This window comes from Leuresthes tenuis, unplaced genomic scaffold, assembly GCF_036924035.1.
Source record: "Leuresthes tenuis unplaced genomic scaffold, fLeuTen1.0.hap1 SCAF_23, whole genome shotgun sequence".
Classification (NCBI taxonomy): Eukaryota; Metazoa; Chordata; class Actinopteri; order Atheriniformes; family Atherinopsidae; genus Leuresthes; species Leuresthes tenuis.
In genome coordinates this window covers 13,091,155-13,098,180 of record NW_027325377.1, presented here as the reverse complement: position 1 = coordinate 13,098,180, position 7,026 = coordinate 13,091,155, and the positions used below count along the sequence as shown (strand labels likewise).

The window sequence follows — 7,026 nt, the reverse complement described above, 5'->3', positions numbered from 1 at the left end:
TCCACCTTTTAGTTTTCTATGGGGCATTCACACCTTTTTTTTCACCGCATTTTATAAAAACACCACAGGAACACCGTATTGAGGCTTTGTTCTGACCGCTCATTCGGTGTCGCGTTTCTTTCAAGCAATTCTCCTGGTTAGCCCGCACTCGGCTCGCTCCCAGAACCGTGTTAAAGTCTACTTCGCATTCACTCTCTTTTCTCAGCAGACTAAAAGAAAGTTTCATCTTGGGCTCCCTGAAACTTCCATCCTGCACCGCTGTTTGCTTTTTCACAAGAGCAGAGGAGAGCGCACCGTTCCCAGGGGCACTACAGTACCGGGTCGATGCTTGGAGTGAACGGAGCAAGCTCCTTTTTCAACTCCTATTGATACAAATCCATTTAATATGTAGTCCTCGCATAGAGGACACATCAGACATTAAACTAATAAGAACAGATACTACACTTGATCTTAGCCAAAAGGCCGAGAAGCGATAACTGTCCACTGGTTCACGTCCGAGGGCCCTTCCTGGCACAATGCGCACTTGTAGCGGTGTTCTTTTTATGGCCATAGTGTCACTTTGCACCTCGGCCCACCCGCTGCACTGAGCACTCTTCAGCCATTTTAAATGGTATAACTTTACACTACCGCATGCTCCAGCGAGCACCATTCAAGCAACAACTTTGCACTCCAGCTTCGAACATCGGCACAGTCGCAACAAGTAAGGCGACTCTACTCAGAGAAGTCACTCTGCACAGTAACAAGATTTCTTTTGCACAGACAGAAAGGGCTTCATCCGCAAAGGTAAAGCCTGCCAAAAATAGAAACAACTCATTAGTGCTGCTCAACGTTGTACTTTGCAGTAAAACAAAGAGCAAATCTAAAGATTCAGGAATCCGAGAATAAGCTTACTTCCATGAGTTCTTCACGATTTCGGATTTTGCTATAAAATGAATTCCTTCACTCAAACTAAATTAAAACTGCTAAACCGCTAATCTGTTACATGCAAGGCAGATGTCAAATTCACCGAAATAGGATCCAAGGGTATTTGGCCAATCGAGCTGTAGCAGCTTCGGTAAAAGAGTATAAGTTGAAGAGTTTGTGAATAAAGGTGTGCGCACACATAGTGAGTTGTAGGAAAATAGGCAGGGAGCAATGCCGGCTGGGGTATAGGTTCTTGTATGTTGTCTGACTGTTTGATTTGAATGTGTTGTGTAAGTGTCCTGTTGAATGTTACATGTTTGGGCTTTGACACGCTTCACTGTGGTTGTTAACTGTGTGGTGTGTCCTGAAATGTTATATGTTTGGGCTGTGTGACATGCTTAATGCTTTTCAGTAGCAACCCACTTATTCATATATAGCAACTGACAACATAAGAAGTCCGGACATACTTTGATAGTAGTTGTAGAAGTATCCTTATTGATAATAGATAAACTAATTCATAGTGATAGAACAGTAGATGAACAGGTGCCTGCACATGTCTCATGAAAATAAAATGGGTGTATGATTGCTGACGGCAGAGCAATACTGCCAAACTTATGAGTTCTTGTGGCAAACTTGATTCAGTGTCTTGACGTGTATACGCTGTTTCGCTGACTTGTCACAAGAAACAAAGTGTGTTTGATAAGATCCGACCATTTTATTACGGGAGGATCAGTATGTATGGATTCTGATGTGACTGATAAACTCATTCGTATCTTAAGCATAATCTAATACGTGAGACAACGCCCTGGCACACAATCAAAAAAAAAAAAAAAGAGAGAGCGGTTTTGTGTCCCCACAGTCCATAATGTAGAAAAGAGAGAAAAAAGCCTTTCTGATTTGTTGTGTGTGCTCACAGTGCAGAGTGTAGAGAAAAGAGAGAAAAGAAAGCCGTTTTGGTGTCACGGGTGTTGTGACTTACACACACACATTTCTGAATTGAGAAAGGAAATTATTTTAGAGGAAGCACTAGAGTTTAGATCCCACATTTGTTGATAGGCATTCATTTAATTTTTCTTTTAATCAGTTTTAAAGTGAATACTAACTGAGAAATGAAAAAGGTGAAGAGTTTAGAAGCTTGGTTCAAGAGCAAAACTTGGTTTATGATCAACTGAGTCTCTAAACAGAACAGCAAAGGGCTTCATCGAACATTTAAAAAAGATTCAGATTGTTAGAATATCCAGAATTTATAGGAATGGTGGTGATTACTCTTATTTTCTAGAATGGAAATAACTGCACCATGTCTGTTTTATGAATTTAAGGGGCTAAAAAGTTTTGTTCTCGTTTTTCTATGATTAACCGAATGTATGTGAGAGTCCAAACAGACAGAAGGGTTACGGCCGAGCGCTGGACCTTCCAAAAAAGATGAGACAGGCTGGACCCGTGCCATACTAGTTAAGGCCTGCCTGTGGATAACAGGTTCTTTAAACTCTCACACACACAAACTCACACACGTTCGCACACATACACCCATACACACACACATTCTTGAACTTGCTGCAAGATTAAACCTTTGCATTAACTGACTCCAGCAACTCTGAGTCTCATTGAGAGACTTTTCTCAACAATTGGGTCCTCAAACCAGATCTCAACGTTTTTTCCGCTGTCCAGGGTCGGAGCTGAAACCGTGCACGGGGGAGTCCAGTACTCCTAATGAAAGACCCCCTGCTGAATTGCGGTAATTAGGGGCCAGTGTCCACTGAAAGGGGGAAAAAGGGACGAGATCGTACTTTTGAATCAATGGCCAGAAGCCATTGGCAGTGCAGGCATCAACAATAATGGTGTTATTTCACCCATTAACACTTAAGGTACCTCATGCAGTGGCTGTGATATGGTTACTTAACAAAATATCTTTACCAGACATCTCTCCTACATAACAGTTCTTCTTTCACAGCCACACCTTGTTGTCGAGAGATGTGCTACACTTAATCCATCCACACTGCTACCTACCCCACAGATGGAAAGCCTCATGATTGCATGTCAGAAATAACCATCAGTGTTTTACCCAGGCCAGACTTAACTGATATACATTATGAAAATGCAGAAATAACTATATTTATTCAACAGATCAAGGAAAAAAACCCTGATGGCACAAATGCTACAGGATTTGCAGTAGTAACAGAAACTGAAGTTTTCTTAAAACAACCACTACCAAAAAATTACTCTGTTCAAGCAGTCGAATTGGTAGCTTTAACTGAAGCTTGTAAATTAAATAACAAAAAGGTTGTTAACGTTTACACTGACAGTCAGTATGCCTTCTCAACTGTACATGTGTTAACACAGCATTGGAAAAACAGGTATGTTGACATCCACAGCTAAATGTATAAACTACAAATATTTTAGCATTATTAGATGTTATTCAATTGCCATCTACAATAGACTCGTATGAATGACCGGAAGGAAAACCATACTGCCAAAGAATTTGTTTAAATATGCTGCAGTATTGAGCCACGGACCATGTCATGTCTCAACAGGAGGGATGGAAGCAATAATGAACCAGGTTTTTACAGCATATGGTTTTACTAATTATTAAAAACATTTCTTTAGAATAAATAAATGAATAAAGTTTTGTCTAGCAGGTCAAATATGTGCAAAATACATTCCACAGGGCAATCTAAGACCAAAACGAAGATAATTCCCTAAGCCAGTGTATCTTTTTCAACATATTTGTTTGGATTTCATTATTTCATTATTTTGTAGATTTCATTTAACTAAATTAATGTTAAGGGAAACGATTCTGCTCAGTGACAACAGAGGTTTTTACCAAATGGTCTGAAATATTTCCATGTGCACAAGCAGATGCACTCTCAGTAGCAAAATCACGCGTAAAATAACTCATTTCTAGATTTGAAATTCCTGAAAATATCTTCAGTGATAATTTGACACACTTTGTAAACAATGTCATCTCACTGATGGCAAAGAACTTAAAATAGACCTTAGAAACCACTGTGATATAGAAGGTTTCGCTAACACATTGGAATTGTTTTACTATTTACATATGTATGTGCAGTGAAGAATTGCTTGCTGCTGATAAATGCAAAGAAGAACAGCTTACACATAAATGCTCACATATAGGCTGCTGAATGCAATGAAGACCTGCTTATCCAGTAAAGTTCAATGTCAATGTGCAATATTCAATTAGGATTTGCAAAACAGTGAAGTTAAACAATGAATGGGTCCATAGTCGGTATGAGAAGACTACAGGAATATTTACCTGGGTGTACGTTCAAACAGAGATGAGAAAATTGCGATAAATTATTGTTTGTTTGTTTGTTAGTATGTATATGAATGTTATGTATATAAACTGTGTTGAGTTGTAGTTACTCAGTAGTGTCTCAGTGAAACAACCGACGGGGGAAGCCTTGCGGTGACAACAAAAGCAGTGTTTTACTGATCAGTCAAGTTGCTCCAGTGTACTCCATACAAACTGGTTGGCTACTGAAGGGATAGAAAATGGGGAATACTTGTTTTAAAGCAAACAAGTAATTAGATGGGAAAAATACATGTTTTAACGGGACCCAGACAATATTAAATACTCAGACAGATGGGAGAAGAAGTGTAGTTTTGTAGGAAATCACAAAATTATTACATAAAATTAGTGAAATCAATTGAAGAATGCCTTTCTGAAGAGCTGTTTACCACAGATGAGCAGCTTTGCGACCAAGCACATTGTAGATCGCTTTACTGCCAAAATGATCTAGTTTAATGGATTGGTTTAGACATTTATAACAGCATTTTAAGAACAAAGAGAGAAACAAAAAGGGACAACGCTTCATGGTGGAAGGTGATGTATAAATAACTGTGTATATGATGAAGGAGAGACCATTTGAGCAGCACAGCCATTTCGCAGCACAGGGACAGCAGTCCAAGTTAAAGGATCTCCCATGTGGTATCACCTGTCACACTGTGTCAAGGCATCAAAAGAAGAAAAAATCACCAAACTCAAGGACAAAGAGACGAAGACTCCGGTGAACGAAGAGAGAGGACTTACAAACCAGAAATACAAAAGGATGCTCGATATCAAGATCCAGAAGAAGAGGCTAACAATGCCACGAACACTTACGATGCTGGGAATGATGCCAGCAATGAACAGAGAAGAAGATTCAGTGTCATCAATCTGCAACACGTGCCTCTAATGAGGGGGTGAATATAGAATCCTCAACGATTACAACGTCTCTGGGAACTGTGACAACAACAAGGTTTAAACCATTTTGATATACATTGTAACCTATTGGCTAAGGAATAGTGCTGAAAATGAGGTAAATCTAATCCACCACTGTCCTTGGTCTTCTGTAGGGTTTTTAAACTAATACGTGGTGGTTTGTTTTTCCACAGAAATTTGGAGATGCATGAATCTAGTGACTTAAACCAAGTAGCAGATGGTTTTATGGGGATCATTGAGAACAAATAGTTAACTTTTGGTAGTATCATCATTTTAATGGTTGTAACTCTCCCCATAAGTGATATAGGTAAGGACTTCCAACGAGAGAGATCGTCCTCTACTCTCTTTACTAATTGCACATAATCCATCTGTACTTATCAGTTTAATATGTGATATGTCTATGCAAGGACTACATATTAAATGGATTTTTATCAATAGGAGTTGAAAAAGGAGCTTGCTCCGTTCACTCCAAGCATCGACCCGGTACTGCAGTGCCGCTGGGAACGGTGCGCTCTCCTCTGCTCTTGTGAAAAAGCTAACAGGATGGAAGTTTCTTTTAGTCTGCTGAGAAAAGAGAGTGAATGCGAAGTAGACCTTAACACGGCTCTGGGAGCGAGCCGAGTGCGGGCTAACCAGGAGAAATGCTTGAAAGAAACGCGACACCGAATGAGCGGTCAGAACAAAGCCTCAATACGGTGTTCCTGTGGTGTTTTTATAAAATGCGGTGAAAATAAAGGTGTGAATGCCCCATAGAAAACTAAAAGGTGGAGCGGAAGTGTTCGGCTGCAAGAAGGTGTGAATGTCCGACTATATTTGGTGAAAAGCAGGTGAAGCAAGGTCTGAATGCCCAACCTTACATCATCAAAAGCGAGATCAGAGGTTTTTGGCTGCAAGAAGGCCATAGTTTGCCAAAAGCGGGTAAGGTGCGAATGACCGACTAAATATCAACAAAAGTGGGGGCGGAGGTCTTCGGATGCAAGTGGGTGTGAATATCCCACCATACAAGTATGGTGGAGAGGAAGCTGTGAATGGCCGACCATAGTTTGCAAAAAGCGGGTGAGAAAAGGTGCGAATGTCCAACCATACATGATCGAAACAGGGTGTTTGGCTGCAACAAGGTGTGAATGTCCACCCATAATTAATGAAAAGCGGGCAACAAGTAGGTTCGAATGCCATACCATACATCATCAAAAGCAGGAGTGGATGTGTTCGGCTACAAGAAGGTTTGAATGTCCGAGCATAGTTTGTAAAAAGCGGGTAAGAAAAGGTTCGAATGCCCGAACATACACCATCAAAAGAGGGAGCGGAGGTGTTCCGCTGTAAGACGGTGTGAATGTCCGACCATAGTTGGTAAAAAGTGGGTATGAAAAGGTGCGAATGCCCAAATTCGGCTGCAAAAAACTGTGTTCGGCTGCAAAAAGGTGTGAATGTTCGACTAAAGTTTGTAAAAAGCGGGTAAGACAAGGTGCGAATGCCTGACAATGTATGATCAAAAGCGGGAGCGGAGGTGTTCAGCTGCAAGAAGGTCTAAATGTCCATAATTAATTGCTAGAAAACATGAAAGAAAATTTTCGAAAATCAATCCGCACATGATCATAAGTGGGAGAGGAGGTGTTCAGCTGCAAGAAGGTGTGAATATCCTACCATAATTGCTGAAAAATGTGTTAGAAACGGTAAGAATCCCGGACCATACCTCATCAAAAGCTAAAGAGGTGGTGTTCGGCTACAAGTAGGTGTGAATGTCTGACTAAAGTTCAAATATATTAACAAAAGCGGGAGGAGAGGTCTTCGGATGAGTGGTTGAGAATTTCCAACCATAATCTATAAAATGCGGTGAAAAAAAAGGTGTGATAGAAACCTAAAAGGTGGAGCGGAAGTGTTCGGCTGCAAGAAGGTGTGAATGT

At 40.5% G+C, this 7,026-nt stretch overlaps 1 non-coding gene and 1 pseudogene across 1 annotated transcript; one reads left to right on the top strand and one right to left on the bottom strand.

The window, feature by feature from the left end:
• Nucleotides 1-283: 283 nt before the first annotated feature.
• Nucleotides 284-474, bottom strand: LOC140283305 (U2 spliceosomal RNA). The gene has a single exon (XR_011910013.1). It is a non-coding gene; the product is annotated as a U2 spliceosomal RNA (small nuclear RNA).
• Nucleotides 475-5,462: 4,988 nt separating this feature from the next.
• LOC140283454 (U2 spliceosomal RNA) lies at nt 5,463-5,639 on the top strand (annotated as a pseudogene).
• The last annotated feature ends 1,387 nt before the right edge of the window (nt 5,640-7,026 follow it).